At 38.8% G+C, this 26,327-nt stretch overlaps 2 protein-coding genes and 4 pseudogenes across 2 annotated transcripts in view; 5 read left to right on the top strand and 1 right to left on the bottom strand.

Annotated features, from left to right (window-relative positions):
* LOC109439660 (patr class I histocompatibility antigen, A-126 alpha chain-like) overlaps positions 1–26,327 on the top strand; it is a 478,827-nt gene that overhangs the window by 336,175 nt on the left and 116,325 nt on the right. The gene's annotated exons all lie outside the window — the stretch shown is intronic.
* The window catches only part of LOC148758852 (patr class I histocompatibility antigen, A-126 alpha chain-like), a 91,524-nt gene that overhangs the window by 16,961 nt on the left and 48,236 nt on the right, over positions 1–26,327 (top strand). The window lies entirely within an intron of this gene.
* LOC109439957 (di-N-acetylchitobiase pseudogene) lies at positions 825–2,835 on the top strand (annotated as a pseudogene).
* On the top strand, positions 3,775–4,281 carry LOC109439950 (histone H3.3A-like; annotated as a pseudogene).
* LOC141571759 (dynein light chain Tctex-type 1 pseudogene) lies at positions 9,346–14,416 on the top strand (annotated as a pseudogene).
* LOC141571760 (transmembrane protein 217 pseudogene) lies at positions 17,882–18,460 on the bottom strand (annotated as a pseudogene).

Below are 26,327 nucleotides of genomic sequence, written 5' to 3'. Positions count from 1 at the left end.
TATTATTTTTTGAGAGGTGTTGTTGTCTTTCATGAAAGTATACTTTTCTGGATTTTTGAAATAATTCTATTTAAGCTAACATAGAATTCCTTTTAATGAAAGCTCTTAGAAATGCTGGATTGAAAAAATCACTGCAATTAAAAAAAAAAATCCAAGGACGTACATTCCTGTGATTCAGTTATGAAAAAAAAGAATCTAAAGCAAGAGCAGTGAGCCTGGGAGCTGAACCAGACAGCTTTGGGAATGGTCGTCAAGCAGGAGCTAGGAATGAAAACCCAAACAGGCCCCTGGGAGGGGAGAATGTGAAAGATGCCCTAAGTAGTGCATGAATGCCTCATGGGCAGTGGCTGGGGGGTTGGCTGGACAGTCAGAACTAGAGGAAAACAAAGCTGGAAAATTGAGAGGTGGAGGAGAGATGCCGTGGGCAGAGTGGTGAAGGTACTGAGTGCGTGTGGATGCCAGCAGAGGTTATCCCTGTGGTGGGGGCTGCTGGAACCCAGAGTTGGTGGTGCCTTGTTGGATGGTGTCACTTAGCCTCTCCCAGAACCCCAGGGCTTTCTCATGGGGACCCCGTACAAAACGACAACTGGGATGGAGCTTGTATGGGCACAGCAGTGTGACTTTCCACTCACCCAGGCTGACCTGGCATCTGCCACTGCTGAGTGCCCAGCCTGCTAATGACAGCTTTTTAAAATTTTTTTTGAAAAGAGAAATAAAATAAGTGAAATTAATTAAGAACAAAAGAGAGTCGTCTCAGATAAATACGTCACTGCAGGCATAGGAGAGATTTAAACAATCTTAAAACAATGAAGAACTTTATGTCAATGGAAAAGTCTTACTGCAAGGAAATAAGTCAAACAGCTGTAAAAATTCTGTTTCCCTTCAGAATATCCGGGATCTTTTACAGGTAAGTTCTATAAAACTGTTGAGGATGGTTCATGATCTTATATAAAATATTCAAAAGAATGGAGACATACAGGGAAAGCCAAACATCTCCTTTTATTAGGCAGGGGTAACGCTGATCTTAAAGCCAGTTAGGAAGAAATAAGAAGAAAGCATTCTAGGAAAATCACCTTTCAGAAATTAGATCCTGAGAACAATGTCATTATGTGTGTACATATAAACTATACATAAAATACAGTAGTACCGACAGCCGGGTGATGCCCCAGCACGTTCAGGCCCGCGCTCAGGCTCTGGCGCCTCCTCGCCCGCCCGCGGGCAGCGCCCCTGGGATGGCTCCGCTGCAGCTACGGCCACTGCGCTGATGCCGCCGCTCCGGGAGGGGCCAACTGTCCGTGCCGGGATCCAGCGCTCTGCCCACCCATCCACCACCACCCCGACTTCGAGATCTTTGTGTTTCGTGCATGTGACAAAACTGGGGAATCTTATGACTGGTCACAGATTACAACTGTGACAGTCTTTGGAAAACATGACTCAGGATTTACGTGCTGTGCGCATTCAAGAAGGGCCAGCGCAGTGCTAAAAGGAGACGTGTGGGTAAAGAAGACCATCAGTCCTACTCTCAGAGCGTCCTGGGTAACTCAACAAGTTAACTTGTCCAAAACACGATGGGTGGATGGAATTAATATAGACACAGAGCAAGAAGCTAATTGTTCATCACCTGAATATGATGCATTAAGTGCTTTAGTCAAAGAACCTACAGATCCTTTCCATTGTGAAATTGAGGGATCCTAGGTAATGTGTGATGCAGTTTGGTCTCCAAAGTGCATAGACACAAGGTGCTGTAATTATGCTGGAATTGCAGATGCTGTGACTTTCTCTTTGTTACGTCTTGTGATGAACAAAGGCAGGTCTGGTCCCAATGCATTGCAGCAGCCAAGGCTCCCTATGATCAGATATTAACTGCATATGACACTACAACAAGGTGGGCATTAACCCTAAGACACGTGTAATGGGTGTTCCCTGTGTGGTTGTGATTGTACCTGCCCGGCTGTATTGGAGGATCACGTTGGTACCATTGCAAAAGTCCCTACCCGGGGGTCCTTGTAGTGACGCAGCAGGATGTCAGGTGCCCTATGAAATGATTATGAAGCAAATAAACAGTTCTATTTCTGGAATCCGGTGGGATTAAAATAAAAACCCTCCTTATTATAACTATAAAGATGCTGCTGGCCATTCCCATCACGTGTAGTGTGATTACCCGTGAGCATGTCTTTAAAGACAGCATATATACAGACGTGTGGCTTACACGGCATTGGCATGTGGCTTACACGGCCTTGGCATGTGGCTCACACGGCACTGGCATGTGGCTTACACGGCACTGGCATGTGGCTTACACGGCACTGGCATGTGGCTTACACGGCACTGGCATGTGGCTTACACGGCACTGGCATGTGGCTTACACGGCACTGGTGTGTGGCTTACACGGCACTGGCGTGTGGCTTACACGGCACTGGCATGTGGCTTACACGGCATTAGCGTGTGGCTTACACGACATTGGCATGTGGTTTACACGGCATTGGCATGTGGCTTACACGGCACTGGCGTGTGGCTTACACGGCACTGGCGTGTGGCTTACACGGCACTGGCATGTGGCTTACACGGCACTGGCATGTGGCTTACACGGCATTGGCATGTGGCTTACACGACATTGGCGTGTGGCTTACACGGCACTGGCGTGTGGCTTACACGGCACTGGCATGTGGCTTACACGGCACTGGCATGTGTCAGGCAAACTCTGGAGGTGCTGTAGCCAAACAGCAAACTGAAGAAATGTGGAAAGTCTTAAAACCAACCTGTACAAACATGAACATATTCTGTCAAACTATTGAGATTTAGAATATTACCTATATAAACAGATCTAGTTTCTCAAAGAGATAAAAAATATATACTTTTATGTCATGTTGCTATATATTTTAGTTATTAGAATACTCAAAAAGAGATTGTTTGTGTATATACTATACAAATATACTATAAAACTATTAAATACCTTGACCAAGTTAGGTATCCCAAGAGTACAAGGATATTTAATCGTTAAATCACTTAATGCACTTCACCATTAAATTAAACGATAAAAATAGACAGGGATGATGGCACCTTAGTAAATGTAGAAATTACTGCAGATAAAATTCAGAGCTCCCTCTGACTCACACTTCTCCAGTCACCTTCCACTTGAAGGACCCATGTGATTAGAGTAGATTAGCCCCACCCCCATTGTGGGGGTGAAAGACTTGTACATTGAAAACTAGAAAACACTGCTGAAAGTAATTTAAAAAGACACAAATAAATGGAAAGACATGGATTGGAAGACAGATGGTTAAGATGACAGTATTAACTAAGGTGACCTATAAATTCAATGTAATCCCTATCAAAATCCCAGTAGAATATAGGATCTCAGGAGACCCCGAATAGCCAAAACAATTTCAGAAAAGATAAACAAAGTTGAAGGTCTCAGACTTCTTCCTTTCAAAATGTATAAGAAAATTATAGGAATCAAACGGTGTGAGTGTCTGGCATAAAGACAGAGTTATAGACCAGTGGACTGGAATAGAAAACCCAGAAATAAACTCTTGCATATACAGTGTTGTGGACAAAATTGTGTCCCAAAAATTCCTATGTTGATGCTTTATACCCCAGTGGGACTGTATTTGGAGACAGGGCCTTTAGGGAGGTCATAAAACTTACATGTCATCACAAGGGTGGGATTCTAATCCAATAGGATTGGTGTCCTTATAAGAGGAAGAGGCCGTCATTCTCTAATGCCAGCGCCACCTCACTGAGCTCCAGCCTCAGTAGGAGTAAGATCTCTATACCATGGCTCATACAAAGCAGACTGCCTACAAATCGACGCATGGGAAAGCATGGAGGAAACCACTGGCCATAAAAGCTGCTCTCAAGAGTGTGCCCTCTACTGGTGGAGGGAAGAAACCTCATCATTACAGGCCTGGTATCACAGCACTCCGTGAAATTGGATGTTATCAGAGGGTCACTGAATTTCTGATTCACAAACTTCCCTGCCAGCGTCTGGTGTGAGAAATTGCTCAGGACTTGCAGAATGCAGATACTGGTGCTTTGCAGGAGGCAAGTGAGGCCTACCTGATTGGCCTTTTTGAAGACACCAACCTGTGTGCTCTCCATGCCAAACGTGTAACAATTACCCCAAAGAACACCCAGCTAACACGCTGCATACATGGAGAACGTGCTTCAGAATCCACTATGATGGGAAAAATCATTCTTAAAAAGGAAAAAAAATCTTTTCTTTCTGTCATTGGTAGCTCTGAACTAAAGATATTTTTCCTCCATCGGGTTAAAAGGTACTAATTATATGATCACAAGTGGAAAAATGGGGGCAGAAATCAGGTATTGGCAGTTTTTCCGTTTTTATCTGTGTGTGAATTTTTAATATAAATGCAGGGACATAAAGCATTAATGCAAATCAAAATGTTTCAGTGAGCAAGTTTCAGTAGAGCAACTTTGTAACAATTATAGAGAAACCTGTTAACTTTTTCTGCACAATGCCAGCATTTGGATTTTTTTAAAACCACTAAATTTCTTATTGTTGCCAACTAAATGGTGTTTGTAGCATTTTTATCATACAGTAGATTCCTTCCATTTATTATACTTTTCTGAGTTGTCCTACATGCAAGTACATGGTTTTAATGTTGTCTGTTTCTGTGCTGTTCCTATAGGTTTGCTATTAAAATACATTAAACTATTTTTTAACAAAAGAAGAGGAGGAGACACCTGAGAGCTCTTTCTCTCTCCACCTATGCACAGAAGAAAGGCCATGTGAGGGCAGAGAGAGAAGGAGGCCGTCTGTAAGCCAGGAAGAGAGCTCTCACCAGAAACTGAATTTGCTGGCACCTCGATCCTGAATTTCTAGCCTTCAGAGCTGTGAGGTAATAACTGTCTGCTATTTAAACCACCCAGTCTGTGCTGTTTGTTATGGTAGCTTGAGCAGACTAACACATATGGTGAAATGATTTTCAACAAGGGTGACAAGACAATTCAATGGGGGAGAGAACAGACAGTCTTTTCAAAAAATGGTGCTGGGTTAACTGGTGATCCACATGCAAAACAGTGAAGTTTGGTTCTTGCTTTACACCATAAAAAATTAACTCAAAGTGCGTCAAAGACCTAAAGTAAGAGTTGAAGCTATAAAACTCTTAGAAGAAATCATAGAGGAAAAGTTTTATGGCACTGCATTTGGCAATGGTATTCTTGTATATGAAATCAAAAGCACAGGCAACAACAACAAATAATGAAAAGAAAAAATATGTAAATTAGAGTACATCAAAATAAAAAAACTTCTGTGCATCAAAGGACACAATCAATAGAGTGAAAAGACAACACATAGAACAGGGGAAAATGTTTCCAAATCAAGTATACGATAAGTTTTCGTTTTAGAATATATGAATAACTTCTACAACTGAACGAAAACAACCTGATTTAAAAATAAGCAAAGGACTCGAATAGATATATCTCCAAAGATATACAAATGACCAATGAGCACATGAAAAGATGCTCCACATCACTAAGCATTATTGAAATTAAAATAGAAAACACAATGAGGTATCACCTCACACCCATTAGGAAGGCTACTATCAAAAAAATAAAATAAATACGGGGGAGGATATAGAGAAATTGGAACTTTTGGAGATATAAAATAGTACTGCTGTGGTGAAAAAACAGAATGGTAGTTCCTCAAAAACTTAGAATTAAAAAAACCTTAGAATTAAAATAGAATTATCATATGATCCAGCAACTCCACTTCTGTGTCCAAGAGATATTTGTACAACAATGTTCATAGCCAAAATGTGGAAGGAACCCAAGTGTCCATCAACAGATGAATGGACAAAATGTGGTATATACATACCACAGCAATATTACACAGCCTTAAAAAGGAAGGAAATTTTCAACCATGCTACAACATGGATGAACCTTGAGAATATTATGCTAAGAGAAAAAACTGTCAAAAAAGACAAATGCTGTTTGATTCCACTTCTATGAAGTACCTAGAGCAGTCACTTCAGAGATAGAAAGTAGAATGATGGTTGCCAGGGGCTGGGGAGAGAAAAAGATGGGGAGCTGTTTAATGGGTGTAGAGTTTCAGATTCAGTTTTACCAGATGAAAAGAGTTCTGGAGAGCTGTTGCATAGCAACGTGAATGTATATAAGACACTGCTGAACTCTGCACTTAAAAATGGTTACTATGATAAATTTTGTTATGTATATTTACCACAATTAAAAAATTAAAAATATTACATTTTTTAAAAAGGAAGTAAGGATTACCAGGGAAGGATCTAGGATGACTGAGCAGATAAATGCTATATCTGCGTCCTGCCATGAACACATTAAAATTACAACTAAATTATAAAACAGTCAAGTTGGAGAACCATCTGAAGTCTACCTGAATAGAAATTTTATAATTGAGGCTATGAAGAAGCCACGTCAAGACTGGTAGGAGGGACAGATACATGAAACGAGCTCTCCCCACACCTACATGTGGAGGTTGAAAATCAGGAGTTTATCTCAGCCACAGAGGTCCCCCGTTGGAGGAGTGAGGGACCCAGCCCCACACCGGACTCTCCAGCCTAGGTTACTGGTGCCTGGAAGAAGAGCCCCCGAAACATCTGGCTGTGAAAAACAGTGGGGATTCTGACCATCTGGGTGGAATTGAGGCATGCGGGAAACCCAGAGGTCCTCTTAAAAGGCCCATGCACAGATTCTTTCACTTGTAGGCACTCACCCTGGGCTCCAGTGGAGGGACAGTGACTGGGGAGCATTGGAGACATACAGGGAAAGAGTAAGTTGTGTGGCTGTGGGGTGAGGACTGGAGGGACAGTGGCCATTTTCCCTGTGTGGAGTCCTTCTCCCATGGAGCTGACAGGCAGGTACGATCTTTCCTGTGTTGAGCATTCCCCCCACACCCATGGCGAAATCTGACTCTGAATTTGTTTGGTAAGCTCTGCTTGCTTCACCCTGGTGATTTCCTGAGACCCCGCCTCACCCAACTCATGGACTGCATGAGATTATCAGAGCTACTAGGTGGCAGCAGGTCCCGGGGTGTCTTGGATTTTAGCTGAACTACCCCAGGGCCACTACTAGTGGCAGCAATCCTCGGTTTCAGCACGGCCTCCCCATGTACCACCAGGTACAGCACAGGCAGCGACCAACTGTGGATTGCATTGTAGCTCCTACTAGGTCGTCCTCTGCCAGTCACAGGAAGTGGCTGACCTGGGCTGCAGCAGACCCCTTGCAAGAGGCCCAGGAACCAACATACCTGAAGGTTGGCTTTGGACCAGAGCAGAATACCACCTAATTAGTCCCACAAACGGCACACCCAAAGGGTGTCCTCAGCAGGCACCAGAGCACAGTGGGGCAAATCCTGCTCTGTAACAATCCCCCCACACAGCAGCCCATAAGCTGTATGTAGCCAAACCCCAAAGCTAGTCAGCCTGAGGGTCAATCCCACCCACTGTCATGTCAACAGCAACCAAGGCTCAACTATAACAGGAGGGTATGCACAACCCACAAAGGGGACACTCCTGGAACACCCAGTGCCATTGGCCAGGGAGACTGTGCCAATGGGCCCCACTGGACACCAACTACATAAGGCCACCTGGTCAAGACTGGGAGACATAGCAGCCCTATCTAATACATAGAAACAAACACAGAGAGGCCACCAAAATGAGGATACAAAGAAATACATCCCCAATGAAAGAACAGGAGAAAAACTCTGAAAAAGAACTAAACAAAAGGGAGGCAAACAACCTACCAGAGACAGAGTTCAAAACCGTGGTTATAAGGATGCTCAAGGATCTTAGTGAGAACTTCAACAAAGAGATAGCAAACATGAAAAAGGACATAGAGACCATAAAACAGAACCAATCAGAAGTGAAGAATACAATAATTGAAATGAAGAATGCACTAGAAGGAATCATCAGCTGACTAGATAAAGCAGAGGATCAAATGAGTGATTTGGCAGACAAAGTAGCAAAAAACACCCAATTGGAATAGCAAAAAGAAAAAAGAATGTTAAAAAAGAATGTTATAAAGGTCCCAAAAGAGACCTTTGGGACAATATCAAGTGTAGCAACAATTGCATCATGGGGGTACCAGAAGGAGAAGAAAAAAAGCAAGGGAGTGGGAACCTAAAAGAAGAAATAATGACTGAAACTTTTGTAACCTGGTGAAGGAAAGAGACATAAAAGCCCAAGAGGCCAGAGGTTCCCAAAAACGATGAACTCAAACAGGCCCACTTCAAGACACATTATATTTAAAATGAGAGAATCCTGAAAGCAGCAAGAGAAAGGCAACTAGTTACTTATAAAGGAGCTCCCATAAGATTGTTACCTGATTTCTGAACAGAAATATTGCAGCCCAGAATGGATTGGTATGGAATATTCAAAGTGATAAATAGTAAGGACTTGGAGCACCAAGAGTACTCCACCCAGGAAGGCTATACTTGAAATAGGACAAAGAAGGATAAAGAGCTTCCCAGACAAGAAAAAGCTAAAGGAGTTCATCAGCACCAAACGGGTATGACAAAGAATGTTAGAGGGACTACTTTAAGACCATATATATATGACAATATATATATGGTGATATATATATATATATATATATATATATATATATATATATATATATATTTATATATATATTTATATATATATATATATTCATCATGTAGTCATATATATGAATAATAAAATGGCAATAACTACATATCCATCAACAATTGCTTTCAATGTAAATGGATTAAATGCTCCACTCAAAAGACATAGGAGGGCTGAATGGATAAGAAAACAAAACCCTTACATATGTTGCCTACAAGACACTCACTTCAGATCAAAGAACACACAGACTGAAAGTAAAGAGATGGAAAAACTATATTTCATGAAAATAGAAACAAACAAACAATATAATCTGGAATAGCAATACTTATACCAGAAAAAGTAGACTTTAAAACAAAGACTATAAAAAGAGACAAAGAAGGACACAGTAATCCCACTTCTGGGTATTTATCTAAAGAAACCCAAAATGCCACTTTGAGGGGACATGTGCATCCATATGTTCATTGCAGCATTGTTTACGATGGCCAAGATGTAGAAGCACCCTGGGTGTCTGTCAATGGATGAATGAATATAGAGGAGGTGGTACATATATACAAAGGCATATTGCTCAACCATGGAAGGGAATGGGTTCTTTCTATCTGTGGAAGCAGGGATGGACCTGGAGGATATAGTGCTGATTGGAGAATGTCAAATTAGAAAGACAGATGAAATATGATTTCACTTATATGTGGAATCTAAAGAACAAAAATAAACAAACAAACAAAACAGAAACTCATAGATATAGAGAACATTTTGATGGTTGCCGATGGGAGGTGGGTTGAGGGGATAGGTTAAAAAGGGGAAGAAATGTAAGAAGTACAAATTGGTTCTTATAAAGTAGTCATGGGGAGGTAGGATATAGCATAAGGAATATAGTCAGTAATACTGTAATAACTATGTATGTGTCAGATGCATACTAGATTTATTGGGGTGATAGATGTGAGGGGAGTTGGCGAGTAAGGTGAAAAAGGTGAAGGGATTAAAAAGTACAAACTGGTAGTTACAAAATAATCATGGGGATGTAAAGTAAAGCATAAGGAATATAGTCAATAACATGGTAATAACTATGTATAGTGCCAGGTGAGTACTAGACCAGTCAGGGGGATCACTTTTTTTTTAAACTTTTGTTTATTGGGGAATATTGAGGGACAGTATGATTCTCCAGGGCCCATCAGCTCCAAGTAGTTGTCCTTCAATCTAGTTGTGGCGGGTGCAGCTTTCTGGCCCATATGGGAATCGAACTGGCAACCCTGTCGTTCAGAGCTTGTGTTCTAACCAACTGAGCCATCCAGCCAACCCTTAAATTATATAAATGTCTAACTACTATGCAGTACACCTGATATTAATACAAAATAATAATATAAGAGAAAAATGTATTCTACAATACCACCAATATGGCATTCTGGAAAAGGTAAAACTATGGAGACAGTAAAAATAACAGTGGTTGCCAGGAGTTAGGGGAAAGGGAAGGATACATAGGCAGAACACAGAAAAATATTAGGGCAGTGAAACTATTCTGTAAATGGTGGACACATGTCGTTATATATTTGTCCAAACCCATAGAATGTACAACACCAGGAGTGAATTCTAACATAAATTATGGGCTTTGGGGGATAATGATGTATCAATCTACATTCATCATTTGTAACAAATGTAGCACTCTGGTGTGAAATCTCTGAGTATAATTGTGGATGTCCCTATTTCCCTTTGTAATTCTATCCATTTTTGCTTCACGTATTTTGAAACTCTATAGTAGGTGTTTAGCATTCTTATAAATGTTTAGTGATGGTGGGGGAGGCTGTGGATGTGTAGGGGCAGGAGGTTTATGTCTTCCTTGTACTTTCCACTCAATTTTTATGTGAACCTGAACTGATCTAAAAAATAAAGTCTATAAAAATTTTGGGGAAAAAGATAATTAACAGAGGAAGAAAAAGAATACTAAATATTCTATTCATATTTATTTTAGTTTTACATAAGAAAAATTAGCAATGTGAAGCTTATTTAAGAAAAAATTATGTGAACTATAAAAAAGGAAGTGAAATAATCTTTTCACACATACAAAAGCTGAAAGAATTCACCATCAGTAGACCTGTATTACAAGAAAAGTTAAAGGAAGTGCTCAGGCAGAAGAAAAATGGAATCAGATAGAAATCTGGAACTACACAAAGGAATGAACAGCCTGGAAATGGTAAAAACATGGATAAATACAAGATATTTTTCTTGTCATTTAAAGCTCTGTAAGAGATAATTTAAGCAGAAACAACAGTGTAGGTAGAGATTTATAACATAAAAGCAAAACATATGATAGATAACAATTGCACAAAAAGGAGAGGAAAGTTGGAAGTTTACTATCATAAGGTTCTTGTACTATATATGAAGTGGCATAATATCATCTGAAAGTAGACTGTGATAAGTTAAAGATGTATATACTATAAACTCTAAAACAATCACCAAAATAATGCAATAAGGAATTATATATAATAAGGTAGCAAAGGAAATAAAATGAAATTCTAAGATATATTAAATTAATCCAAAAGAAGGTAGAAAAAGAGGGGAAAAGCCCGTAAAGAACAGATGGGACAAGTAGAAAACAAATAATAAGATGACCACTAAATATAAGTGATCTAAATACCCCAGTTAAAAGGTTGTTAGATTGGATAAAAAAGCAAGACCAACTATGTACTGCCTATAATAAACATACTTTAAATATAGATATGTTAGTTAAAAATAAAAAGGTGGGAAGTGATATGTCAACACAAATCAAAAGAATTCTGGTGTGACTACCTTGATATCAGACAAAGAAAATTTCAGAGCAAAGAATAATCGCAGAGATACAGAGGTCATTTCACAGTGAAAAGGGGTCAATTCATCAGAAGGATATAACAATCCTAAACATTTATACACCTACCATGGAATTTCAAAATACATGAAGAAAAGTGGATAGAATTACAAAGAGAACTAGAGAAGTCCACAATTATAGTCAGAGATCTCAATACCTTTCTTTCAGTAATTAATAGGATAAATAGACAGAAAATTAGAAAAGATGGTAAATTTGAAGAATACTGTCAACTAACTTAATCTAACTGACATTTATAGAACACTGCACCCACAATAGCAGAATAAATATTCTTTCCACACGGATATGGAACATTTATCAAGATAGCACATATTCTGGACCATAAAACTATTTTCAATAAATTTAAAATGATTCAGATCATGCAACATGTGTTTTCTGATCATATTAAAATTAAATTAGAAATCAATATCAGAAAGATTTCTGGAAAATCTCCAATTTTGGAACAAAGTAGCACATTTATAGATAACACATAGCTCAAAGAAGAAATCAAGAGGAAATTAGAAAGTATATTTATTTGACAAAAATGAAAACACAACACATCAAATTTTGTTTGATGCCATTTAAGCAGCACTTAGGGGAAAATTTATAGCACTAAGTGCGTATCTTAGAAATAAGAAAGATCTTAAATCAATGACCTTAGCTTCTACCTTAAGAAAGTTTAGAAAGAAGAGCAAATTTAACTCAAGGTAAGTAGAAGAAAATAATAAAAATCAGAGCAGAAATCAGTGGAGATGGAGACATAAGATAGAAAAAGAATAGATAAAATCAATGAAACCCAAAGCTGGTTTCATTAAAAACTTATAAACCTCTATTCAGGCTAATGAGGAGAGAGAGAGAGAGAGAGAGAGAGAGAGAGAGAGAGAGAGAGAGAGAGAACAAATGGATATCAGAAATGAGAGCAATGACTTCACTATACATTCTACAGATATGAGAAGGATAACAAGAGAATATTATGAACAGCTTTATGGCAATAAACTTGACCATTTAGATAAAAACATTTCTTTAAAAGACACAAACTACTAAAGCTTCCTGAAGAACTAGGTAATCTCAATAGCCCCTTATCTGTTGATAAAAAATTGAATTTGTAGTTAAAAACTTTCCACAAAGAAATTCCAGGTCCAGGTGGTTTCAGTGTTGAATCCTACCAAACATTTAAGGAAGAAATACTCCTTTCTATGAAGAAAGCATTACTGTGATTCCAAAACCTGATGAAGAGATTATAAATAAACTACAGACAAATATCTCCCATGAATATAGATACAAAAATTCTAAACAAAATTTAACAAATCTAATCCACTATAGAACTACACATCATGACCAAACAGTCTATCCCAAGAATATCATGGCTGGTTTAACATTTAAAATTCTATCAAAATAATTTACCATATTAATAATTAAAAAAAAAAAAGATCATGTGATCATCTCAACACATGTAGGAAAAAACATTTGAGAATATGCAGCATTCATTCCTGATTTTTAAAAATTCAGCAAATTAGGAATCGAAGGGAACTTCCTCAACCTGATATAAAACAGCTATGAAAAAACCTATAGCTAACACCATACTCACTGAAGAAAGACTAAGTGCTTTCCCTCTAAAATAAGGAAAAAGACAATAATGTCCCATCTCACTACGTCTACTCACCATTGTACTGGAGGTGCTGCCAGTGCAATAAGGGAAGAACGGGAAGAAGTAAAACTGTCCTTATTTGCAGACAACATAACTGACTATGCAGAAAATCTGATGGAATTTACAAAAACAATATTTGACCTAATACATGAGTTTAGCAGTGTAGCAGGGTATAATATACAAAAACAAACAAACAAACAAATTGTATTTCTATATCCTAAAAACAAACAGTTGGAATTAAAATTGAAGAAATAATGCCATGTACAATAGCATCAAAAATATAAAATACTTAGAGATAAATCTGCAAAATATGTAAAAGACTTGTATATGGAAAACTACAAAGATATATCAAAAAAGACTTAAGTGAATGGAGAGAAATACTATTGTCATGGGTTAGAAGGCTCAATACTGTTGAAATGTCAATTCTCCCCAAATTGATATATAGATTCAATGCAATCCCAATCAAAATCCCAGCAGAGGTTTTTAAAATAGAAGTTTCAAGCTGATTCTAAAGTTCATATGGAAATGCAAAAGACCTAGAATAGCCGAAACAATTTTGAAAATCTCCAAGACAATTTTAAACACAAATGGAGGAATATGATTTAGAGACTTATTGTAAAGCTACCGTAATCAAGACAGGGTGGCATTGGCATAAAGATAGACAAATAGGTCGATGTAATAAAATAGGGTCCAGAAACAGGCATGTGTGTACGTATATATGAAGTCAATTCAGTAGAGAAAGGAAATCTTTTAAGAATTAGCACTGGAACAATTAGAAAACCAGGAGCAAAAAGTAAACTTTGATCTATATCTCTCACCATACATAAAAAAATAACTCAAAAGGGATTATAGATCTAAGTTTAAAACTATGCCTTCTAGAAGAAAACATAGGAGAAAACCTTCATGACCTGGGGTTGGGGTAAATACGATAACCAAAAGTGTGATTCATAAAAGAACAAATTGAGTGCGCTCTACTTAGGGAGATGGAGGCCACGCTGGAGGGAAGATGGAAGACCACAGTCTGCGGAAGACACTGCTTTCCTTGTTGAGGAAGTGAGCAACATAGTAAAAGAGGCGATAGAAAGTGCAATTGGTGGCAACACCTATCACCACAGCAAAGTGAATCAGTGGACCACAGATGTAATAGAACAAACATGAAGCCAACTCTCCAAGCTGGGAAACCCAGTTAAGTGCTCGTACATTGTGACGTGTACAATTATGCAGAAGAAGGGAGCAGGCTCACACATGGTGAGTTCTTGCTTCTGGGACAGCTCTGCTGACGGGAGCCGCACCGTGCGATTGGAGGAGGAGACCATGTGCTGCGCTGTCAGAGCCTGTGGACCGTCCATTTGAGCTCCTCCTCTGCCTGTGATCTTTCTCCTTTTGTCTCAGCATTTCTCTTCCATCTTCTAACCACCCGCTGTGAATTCAGTGAACACCATTTTCATTCTCTGTAAGTGTCCTTTGCTGCACTCTCAAAATGTAGAGGAAAAAAACCCCAAATGACTGCTCTGTTCTGTGAGCTGCACACCCTAAGTCAGTGGAATCACTCACCACAGGTGGTCAGAGCCTGGCCTGCCATTTGCCTTTACTCTGAATATTTCTGTTCAAAGATGCTAAAAACAGAAATCTGCTAGTGTGAAGCTTTGTCTACTCTCTGAAATGATTCAAGTACACTAATTTTCCATACTTTGTGCTTTTTGTCAGAATAATTAATTATTCCAATTAAAAAAGAACAAATTGATAAACTGGACTTCACTGAATTTAAAAATCTCTGCTTTTAATAAGATACTGTTAAGTGAATGAAAAGACAAGGCACAAACTGGAAAAAATATTTACAAATCATATATCTGATAAAGGATTTGTATTTAGAAAATATAGGGTGGCCGATGGCTCAGTTGGTTAGAGCACGAGCTCTGAGCAACAGGATTGCGGGTTAGATTACCACATGGGCCAGTGATCTGTATCCTTTGCAACTACAGTGAAGACAACGAGCTGCCACTGAGTTCCCGGGTGGCCGGATGGCTCAATTAGTTAGAGCGCATGCTCTCAACTACAGGGTGCGGTTAGATTCCCGCAACTAGATTGAAAACGGCGACTGGACTTGGAGCTGAGCTGCACCCTCCAAAACTAAGATTGAAAGGACAACAACTTGACTTGGAGCTGATGGATCCTGGGAAATATACACTATTTCCCAATAAAGTCCTGGAAATACACACTGTTCCCTAACAAAATCCTGTTCCCTTTCCCCAATACAATGATAAAAAGAGGGGGAGGAATAGAAAGAAATCCACAAACTCAGAAATAAAAAGACAAACAACCCAATTTTTAAAAATGGGCAAAAATTTGAAAAGACATGTTACCCAAAAGAGATATAAGGAGCTAAATGAGCACATGAAAAGATGCTCAGCATCATTTGTCGTTAGAGAACCCAGGTTAAAACCACAATGAAATATCACTATACACCTATCAAAATGGTTAAAATGGAAAACTTATCGACTGTACTAAGTGCTAGCAAGGACGTGGAAAAACTGGAATTCTCATATACTGTCACTGGGAATGCAAAATTGTAAGCCGCTCTAGAAAAAATATTGTTTCTTTAAAAGTTAAAATGGTATTTACCTGAGATAAATGAAATCTTAAGTCCATACAAAGTCTTGTACACAAGTGCTTATAGTGTTTTATTCATAATGGCCCCAAACTGCAACCACACATGCCCTTCACTGGGCAAATGGATATATAGACTGTGGTACACTCCTGCCATGGCACCTGCTCAGCAAGGAAGAGCAAACTATTAACATACATAACGACATGGATGAGTCTTAGAGGCATCAGGCTGAGTGAAAGAAGCCAGACAAAAAAAGAGTCCATACTGTATGAATTCACTTATGTAACATTCTAGAAAATGCAAACTAATATATAGTGACAGCAAATCAATACCTTGTGATGTGGGGTGGGGAGCGCAGGGAGGGGCGGGAGGCGGGGATTATGAGGAAACGTTTGCAGGTAACACATATGTTCATGAGCTCAATAGTGGTGATGGTTTCACTGGGATATACTTATGTCAAATTGTATACGTTAAACATTATGTGTTATCAGATGTCAATTATGCCTCAAGAAAGGTATTAAATAAATACTTAAAATAATATAAAATGTTTGAAGTAGAAGTTTACTCAACTTGTCTTCTATCTTGGCTTAAGCTGCTCTAATAGTTTCTAAACCTGAACACAAAGTGAAGTTTCTTTTTTTTGTCTTTTTGTTTGTTTGTTTTTAAGATTTTATTGGGGAAGGGGAACAGGACTTCATTGGGGAACAGTGTGTACTTCCAGGACTTTTTACAAGTCAAGGTGTTGTCCCTTCAATCGTACTTGTGGAGGGCGCAGTTCAGCTCCAGGTCCAGTTGCTGTTCTTAGTTGCAGGGGGCACAGCCCACCATCCCTTGCCAGAGTAGAACCGGCAACCCTGTGGTTGCGAGGACGCGCTCCAACCAACTGAACCATCCGGGAGCTCAGCAGCAGCTCAGCTCAAGGTGCCGTGTTCAATTTTACTTGCAGGGAGCAGAGCCACCATCCCTTGCAGGAGTCGAGGAGTCGAACTGGCAATCTTGTGGTTGAGAGCCCACTGGCCCAGTGGGAATCAAACTGGCAGCTTTTGGTATTAGGAGCACAGAGGTCCAACTGCCTGAGCCACAGGCCCACCCCGAAGTGAACTTTCTTGATCTGTGATAATGTGTAATCTTGTACTGTCTCATATGGTTGGCTAAATGTCGGAGCCTGCCGACGAGACGAACGGTTCCTGAAGTGGGGAGTGAGGATTGAGAAAAAAATTGGACAAGAGACAAAGATGGGATCAGGAGGGCGAGCAGTTCTGACTGGACTGCTGCGCCTACTTTATTTTTCAGCTTTCTTTTATACACACAGAAACAAGAAGGTTACATAAAGCGGCTGAGGCAGCAAGTACAGATTAGTTATGTTTTCTCAAAGTTTGGCCTTGACTGTTCTTAGACCTTTTGCTATTTTCCCATTCCCAGGGCAGCAGGTGTCTGTTTGCTCTTTATGCTTATCAGAGTTCTCCTTAGCGATCCTCCCAAACTCTGCTTGAAGTTACATTTTCTTAACCCTTAATGCTCCAGCTCCCTACAGCTAAGTTATTAGTGATTAATAACTGCAAAATGTTCAAGGTCAGGCCTCAAATCTTACACTTTCTTGCATCCTCTTCCAGTGTCCAGACACAGTGCCAGACACAGAAAAGTTTAGCAAGTCCCTTTTGATGAACCAAGTAAGTATCTTTTGCACTATTTCACAAATTTGGAAAGGGGGGGATTCAAAACAGAAAAGGAAGAATGATATTTCTCTATTTTTATTCTTTTATTTATCTGGAATATAGCAGAGAGGACACAGGGAGAAAAACTACAGCACAAAGTCACCGACAGAATCCTTTATGCAATCTGAGGTACACATACAGATACCCCTGTCCCAGGGTTACATTAGAGAGCTCTGGGTTGAAGGCTGATGAAGACATACCGAGGTGAAAGGCTTGCCTGACTGCAATTCGCTTCATTTCACTCCCTTGCCCTCTTTATTTTGACCAAGAAGGTGGTACTGACCAGAAAAGGAAGGAGAACTCCAGTAGTGCTTGATAAATGACAATGCCCTTTAAGTAACCATCCTCAGTGAGCAGGATTTCTCTCCACATTGGCCAAAAAGGTGGCAGTAGGGTCTATACTTGAATAGACTAGCAAAAGTGAAAGACATGGGAAATAGAACTATTATGAGAACCTGGGAAATCTACCGCTCACAGGAGAGAAAAGGGCCAACATTATTCATTATAGTGGCGCGTAAAGTTGATTATCTTTGATTTCCGCCATGGGAACTCTCTACTGCCTGCAGAAATACGTCTGTTGTAGAAAATTATATTGCCCTGGGCTTTACTTTTGTAGATTATGTGGGCATAAGTGGTGACAAAGAACATCCAGAAACAGTGCATTAATATACGGGACACCAAGCCAAACCAGCGCATGACTCTGACATCCCCAATGCTGGTGTCACTGTTGGTAAGGATTTGTAGTACGATGTTTACAGTTTCCTAGAAGAAGATCCAGGTGGTGTGGATCACCAAGCCCCTGCACATCTGGGCGTGTACTGAGGATATGAGCAAGCAGCTGATGATGGTGGTGATGCAAGACAGGAAGAGGACGATATTCAAACTCCAACAGATGAGGAACTAACGTATCAGGAGAATTACACTCTCGTTCCATTGGTTAACCTCAGTGCAATTGCTGCTCCTCAGTGGCTTCTGTTCGAAGATGAGGTACATGTCAGTGGCTACGATGGTAAACACCCCTGCTAACACGGTGCCTGTTTTGACGGTCATCCCACACCAGTGTTTCTGTCTCATGCTGAGAATTCCTGTGGAGACAAACAACGTAAGGGGGAATTCTGCTTCCTATTCATGTGGTAAATTAAATCACCAGGGTGTCTGCCTCCAGTACTAAAGGAGAAACGACAGAGAAATATATGAAACCAGGAAATAACTGTAGGAAGACAGAAGACTGTTTACAATTGATTGGGAGTGGGAGTGGGGAGGACGGAGGATGCAGTCTGGTGGCAGCGAGCAAATCAATTACAGGAGTGGTTCTCAACTTGTCTTCACATTAAATCACTGAAAGTGCGAGGCCCAGGCCCTATCTCAGACCAATTAAAACATTTTCTAGGTGGGTCCCAAATATCAGAATTTTTCAAAACTTCCTACCTATTTTCATGTGTAGCCAGAAATGGAAAATACTGAGCAAAAAAAGGTAATTTAAATGATCTTTCCTAGCTTTGCCTTGAGCAACCATTGCTGCCCCCTCATGGGGAAAATTGGCGGCACTTGTCCAACCTTGACTGCAGGTCTCCTTAGGAGAAAAATCTGGGCAGCACGATAGCCCTACTGGGGTGAGGAGTTGGTGGAAACAGGGGACTTTGAGTAATCACTCCTCCACTACAAATCAAAACTTAAGGAATACAATGAAATTTGTACTTTAAGGAAAATTGAGAGCCTTAGGATAGAAAAGCCTTGTAATAGAAAAGAAAAAGCAGTAATGAGGTAAGTGTTCAATTCAAGAAGTTAGGGAATAACAACAACAACAATAAGAACAACAAAAAAAAATAGAAGGAAAAAAATAACTAGAACAGAAAACAATGGAAAGGAAATTTTTAAAAACTAGAGGGATTTCTGATTGGTTAGGTTTTGGGGGCCAACTTGCTGCTAAAAACAACTAAAAATGCTGGATAAAATAGTTTTAAAATATTCTTAAGAGCAGAGAAGTGCTGACAAGGTAGGAAGAAAGAGGTAGAAAGCCAAAGTCTACAGAGTTTAAGAACTGGGACAGGTAAGCAAGCATGGAAATCAATTTTGCTCTGAGGATATTGCCAATCTGGCCCAATTTGAATTTCATTTATGAGAAAGCTCTGCAGAGTAAGAACAAATGAAATCAAAGCTCAGGGTTTGCCAAGATGGGGAATCTGTTCGAAGGCCTTCCCTATATTAGTCATGGATCCCCCAAAGATATATGATTAAAGGTGAATTGTTGCGGAAGAATGAGGAGGACTGAGAGACTCAAGCGGCACTCAGCAATCAGGGAGAACACAGCTTTATTATACCGGTAGGCTAAGCGGGATTGTTCCCAAAGAACTGAGCACTTCCCGGGGTCGGGCGCTTTGTTTTATAAGTTAGGCCTCCGGGTTTGGGGGAGATTCGCGCTATTGCCTTTGTGATGCTAGGGATTGGTTAAATCTGGCCAGGGTGCCGGGAAGTCCGTCCCTAGCAGCTGTGATCCTTCAACATTGTTTTGACAGGGAAGCCTCTAACTATGGTGCCTACAGGAGTCATCTCCAATAAGGGGATGGAGGGAGACATCTCCCATAAGGGCATGGAGGGAGACATCTCCAATAAGGGGATGGAGTTCTTGGGGGGGCTTGCCCGCAGGAAAAAACTTTCCTGACAGAATCAGAAGTAAGTCTGCCCCCACACTTTTCTCCCAAGAGATTCCAAGGAAAGTTAACTTAGTAGTGCACTGAATTTATGGGGGGCGGGAAACTCTCCTTGAGACATTATAATCATAGCTAGCCTTTTTGTGGATTTATAGCCTAAATGACATGAATCATTCAAAGCACTTTTTAAAGTCATAAATCTAGTTTAAAGTAGCCCTAAACTGGAAGTGTCTCTAAGTGCCTGCAAAAGCAAACTCAAATCCTCTCTGAAAGAATGCATCTTTGTCTTGGTCCTCAAAGAATCTCCATGAGTAATTTTTCAGAGACAGTGACTAGTACACAGTAAAAAATAACAAACCAAACAAGGAACAAGCCACTGTGAGTGAGAACCAACAGAAATAACACACAATAGAAACAGAACTGCAAGAATACTAGATTATGAAATAATTATAATTGCTACTTTTTTTGCATTACTTTCTAATTTTAGTTTTAATTGTGGTAAAATACACATAGCATAAAATTTACCACCTTAACGATTTTGAAGTGTACAGTTCAACAGTGTTAATTATATTCACATTGTTGTGCAGCCAATCTCCAGAACTTTTTCTTCTTGCAAAACTGAAATTCTATACTCATTAAACAATTCCCTATTTCCCTTTCCCTCCAGCCTCTGACAACCACCATTCTACTTTCTGATTCTATGAATTTTACTGCTTAGGATATGATATATGATAAATCTGGTATGATATATTCAGAGTAGTAAAGTAGGATAATACAGTATTTGTCTTTTTGCGACTGCTTTGGTTCCCCTAGCATAATGTCCTCAGGTTCATCTACATTGTAGCATGTGCCATACTTTCCTTTGATTACTACATTTAAATAAATTTAAAAGAAAATATTGAAAACTATGTAGGAATAGGAAACCATAGAAAATAACCTAATATGTTTCAAAGAGAACCAAATAGAATTTCTAGAAATAGAAAACTCAATATCTGAAATTAAAAATACGGTAGGCATTGGGTAAAAGATTGGACGCAGATGAAGTGATAATTACTTAACCAGAGGATAAATCAAAAGAAATTATCCAGAATGTAGCACAGAGAAACAAAAAGATTAAAAATATGGATGAGAAATTAGGAGACATAAATGATGTAATAAGATGTTGAGATTCATTGAGAGTGAGAGAGAAGGAAGGTGGGAGGAAAGAGAATTGGGTAGCATATTTGAAGAGATAATAGCTAAGGATTTGCACAACTGAAGAAAAATGTCTACACAGATTCAAGAATCCTAACTGATTGCTAGTAGGATGGATAAGAGGAAATCTACACCTAGACATTTGGTACTCATTCTGTTGAACACCAAATACTAAAATAGATTCTCAAAATGCAGCTGAGGGTATTTTTATTCATGAGAGCAACAATTAGGCTTCTAAAGGAAACCCAAATCCAGTGGAATTATAAACGTGCTAAAAGAAAATAACTGCCAACCTAGGACACCCAGCTAAATTATTTCTCAAAATTGAAACATGTTGTATATTAATACTTTTGTAAAATTCAAAACAACAAAAATTTAATATATTATTTGGCCTCCATGTGTATGTGGATTAAATTTTATTTAAAAAGTAAGGAAATAATAAACATAAAATGGGATAGTGGTTACCTTGAAGTGCAGGGGTTGAGATAGGGAAGGGGTATATAGATAAATGTGAATTATGGTTAATCATCTGTTCCTTGGGTTGAATGAGGGTAGTCAGAAGTGCTCAGTATAGTATAAAAAAACCACACACGAATAAATTGGAAATAAAAGTGAGCTATGGAAATCCCATGTTCATAGATTGGAAGAATTAATACTGTTAAAATGTGAATACTACCAAAAGCCATCTATTGACCTGGTTTACTTACTTGACATGCAACAAATTGAATAACTACTATTAAATATACTTTCCATTATGCAATCCCTATTAATATTCCAGTGGCATTTTTTATAATTGTAGAAAAAACACCCCTAAAATTTATATGGAACCACAAAAAGCCCAAATAGCCAAAGAAATCATGAGAAAGAAGAACAAAGCGGAGGCATCACACATCCTGATTTCAGGCTCTATTATAAAGCTTGTATGTAAAATAACAATACTGACATAAAAACAGACAAATAGACCAATGGAAAAGAATTAAAGCCAAGAAATAAACCCAACATATATAGTCAATTAATATTTGACAAGGAACCCAAGAATAGAAAAGACAGTCACTTCAATAAATGGTGCTGGATAATTGGATATTCAAACACAAAAGAATAAAACTGAACCCTTTACACCACTCACAAAGATCAATTCAAAATGTGTGAAAGACTTCCATGTAAAACCTCAAATCATGAAACTCCTAGGAAAAAAACATAGGGATAAAGCTCGTTGGCAGAGGTGTTGGTAATGATTTTTTGGATATGACACCTAAAGCACAAGCAACAAAATAAAAAATAAACAAGTGGGACTACATCAAACTAAAAAGCTTCTGCACAGCAAGAGAAACCATTAATAAAGTGAAAAGACAAGCTATGGAATGGAAATATATAGTCACAAAATATAAATCTGATAAGGAGTTAATATTTAAAATACATAAAGAAATCATACAACTCAATATCAAAAAACAAATAACCAATTTAAAAAATGGGCAAAGGATTTGAATAGACATTTCTCCAAAAAATACATACCAACAGGCATTATGACTTTGAAGGCATTACGCTAGGTGAAATAAGTCAAATAGACAGACAAATACTGTGTGATCTCACATGTGGAATCTTAAAAAAGAAAAGAGAAAAAGGAAGAAAAAGACAAAAGAAAGAAAAGAAAAGAGAAACCAACCAAACTGATAGAAAAAGAGATCAGAATTGTGGCTACAAGAGGTGAAGGGTGAGGGAAGAGGGAATTGGATGAAGGTGGTCAAATGGTACAAATTTCCAGTTATAAGATAAGTAAGTAGTAGGGATGTAATGTACAACATAATGACTATAGCTGACAATGCTGTATGATATATAGGAAAGTTGTTAAGAGAATAAATCCTAAGAGTTCTCATCACAAGGAGAAAAAATTTTGCCTCGTTTCTTTATTCTTTCTTTTTTTTTATTGTATCTATATACTGTGTTTCCCTGAAAATAAGACCGGGTCTTATATTAATTTTTGCTCCAAAAGATGTATTAGGACTTATGTTCAGGGGATGTCATCCTGAAAAATCATGCTGCGGCTTATTTTTCAGTTAGGTCTTATTTTCGGTGAAACACGGTAAGAAGATGAATGTTAGCTGAAACTATTGTAGTAATCATTTCACAATATATGTGAATCAAACCATCATGCTGTACACCTTAAACTTATACAGTGATCTATGTCAATTATTTCTCAATAAAACTGGAAAAAACGCTGTGGAGAATCAAATCTAAGTTAATAAGGCTAAATAATTAGGAATTTACCACCAAAACTAAGGTGATAAGGTTGAAAGATTTAGTAATAAGGATGAAATATAAATGATAAATAGATTATCCCACAGCCAGAAAGCAAAGTTCCATGGGAACTGTGATGGTCGTATGAATATCACCCCAAAAATGAGAACTAAAACACTCTGGAGTGAAGGTGCAGCAAGAAGGCTGGCTGCCATGCCAGTATCTGCTGCTATGTATCTGAATAGATTATCTGTGTAAATACAAAGGGTGCTATTGACCTGGTTTACCCATGTGGCATGCTACAAATTGGATAACTACCATTGAATACATTTCCCATTATGCAAATAGAGTTTCTTGCTCATCGTTTAATCTCTAGTGATTAGTTAAAAAAAATCACTATTTATTTTGATTGGCTTTCTTGCAGTGTTTTTTCTACATAAAAAAATTCAGTTAGCACCCTTTCATGCATTTATTCACAGATATGGGTGTATGATGTACATTAATGTTGGTTTTAATAAAAAATTAATTAAACCAACAAATAAATTAGTTAATAAAAGTGGGCCATGCATTGTATTAATGATGTCTGTTTTTTATGACATGGGATTATGAGTAATCCAATTCGGGATACCTGATCCCCTAAGGAGAAACAAGGATGGAAAAAGACAAACCAAACTTTCAGTTGTAAGATAAATAAATACTAGTCTCACAACAAATGTCCTTGTGGTGTAATTGACCCTGCTGTGTTTACTGACTCTCACCCACTTGAAACAGACGGCAAACTTCCTCCTTCTATTCTAAAATGCGCATTAAAATTGTGGGGTTCCCATTGGTCTTTCTATGGCAAAGATTGTTCATTGTCTCCCAACATCCATTTCCCGCTTCTTACTTTTTGTTGTAGCTAGAGACACGGCCACTGCACTAATGACTACATTTCCCGGCCTTCCTTGTAGCTTTTCTTTGTAATTAAAAAATTTATTACAGTAAAAGGCACATTGCCACTAATCTCCCTCAAAATACTCCCCCTTGCTTCAAACACACTTATCCCATCATTCTTACCACTTTTTGAAGCTGTTCTGGAAGTCCTGTTTTGTGAATGTCTTTAGTTGTGCTGTCATGGCTGCCTCGATGTCCTGAATCGATTCAAAACATTTTCTTTTCATGGTGATTTTGACTTTGGAGAAGAGCGAGAAGTTGCACTGCGCCAGATCCAGCGAATAAGGTGGATGAGGGCACACCTTTTTCTTTCTTTTTTTTTTTAGTTTCAGGTTTACAAAACAATGTAATAATTAGACATTTATACCCCTCATAAAGTGATAACACCCCCAATCTACTACCCCTCTGACATCATATATAGCTGTTACAATACCATTGACTATATTGCATATGCTGTACTTTACATCCTGTGACCATATATATATATATATATATATATATATATATATATATATATATTTAATTATAGATGACATTCAATATTATTCTACTTCAGCATCAGGTGTACAGCACAGTGGTCAGGCATCTGCACCGTCCATAACGTGATCCCCCTGATAAGTCCAGTGCCATCTGACACCCTACATGATCTTTACAACATTATTGATTATATTCCCCATACTGTATTTCACATCCATGTGACTATTTTGTGATTACCAACTTATGTGGCTACGTGACCAATGGGATGTGAGTGAAAGTGACATGTGCCATTTATAGTCTTATTCATAAAAGGATGAGGAGTGTCTCACCTTCTCCTTTTCCTCCTTCCTGATTCTTGGCCATGATCAGAGTTGATCTTTGACCCAGATTTGGAAGCCCTTGTCGAATATGGTGAACACCCTTTTAGCCATGGATCACTGTTCTTGAGAGAGAAATAAACCCCTACCATAAACAAGCCACTGTTTGGGGGTTTCTTTGTTACAATAACTTAGCCTGTGCCATAATATATCTAAACTTCACTTTTTGGTGCTAAACCCAGGGAGGACTAGCCATCCGCGGGGATCTAGCTCCTCCCTTGACTTTGCCCTTTTGAAGAAACCAGCAGGTTCTCTCCATCTATGTTTATCTCCCTGAAAGAGATGTCTCCCTTTTATCTCAGGGTCACTATTGTCTTTACAATTAACTTGATAATAAATCATGTATTGTGACATCTTTTGTATTGTGTTAAATTGCTATTTAAATATTCTGTATGTGTAAGAATCATCCCAATGGCTACCAAAGAGGACCTTAGAGAAGTTAACTAATTTTGCCTAAGGCTGTACATCTGGTCAGTGGCAAAATCCGGATTTTAACCTATATACCTCTCTGGCTCCAAGACCAATCTCAACACTCAATCCACTTGTGCCTTATCTTCCTCAGAGATTTGTGAGCTCGCTGAGCCCAGAGACTCCATCCATCCCACAGTTCCTAATAGATGGTCTTGACTAGAGCAGGGCCTCGATTAGAGCAGGCCCTTGACAAATACAGACAATTCTTCCTCCATTGCCTCTCATCTTAGTCATCTGTTCTCAGTAACTCTGAGGGCCGTTATGCTCTTCTCTCCTTTTCCTTCCTCTCTCCTAGGTTTTCTCCTTTCTCTCCTTCCCTACCTCCCTGTCTTCTTCCCTCCTACACAGTAAAACTTCTAAGTGTGTACTCTTGATCGCTCTAAGAGAAGGTGATGGTCTTTAACCTGAGAAAGTAGAAAGGACTAGGAAATGCAGGGAGCAAAAAAATTGCACGATGGTCCTCAAACAGGTTTTGTTTGAACAGCAGTCTTTTAAAGGCAGTTGAATTAAAATGCTCTCAGGCAAGGTGGATACTGTCCTGTTGTTAATTTTTCATACACCCCTTCACCTCATGCATTTATTTTATTTGCCTGGCCCCGGAAG

The sequence above is a fragment of the Rhinolophus sinicus genome, chromosome 2 (genome assembly GCF_057876585.1).
Source record: "Rhinolophus sinicus isolate RSI-liver-muscle chromosome 2, RSI-T2T, whole genome shotgun sequence".
Classification (NCBI taxonomy): domain Eukaryota; kingdom Metazoa; phylum Chordata; class Mammalia; order Chiroptera; family Rhinolophidae; genus Rhinolophus; species Rhinolophus sinicus.
This window is presented reverse-complemented; position numbering and strand designations above follow the sequence as displayed.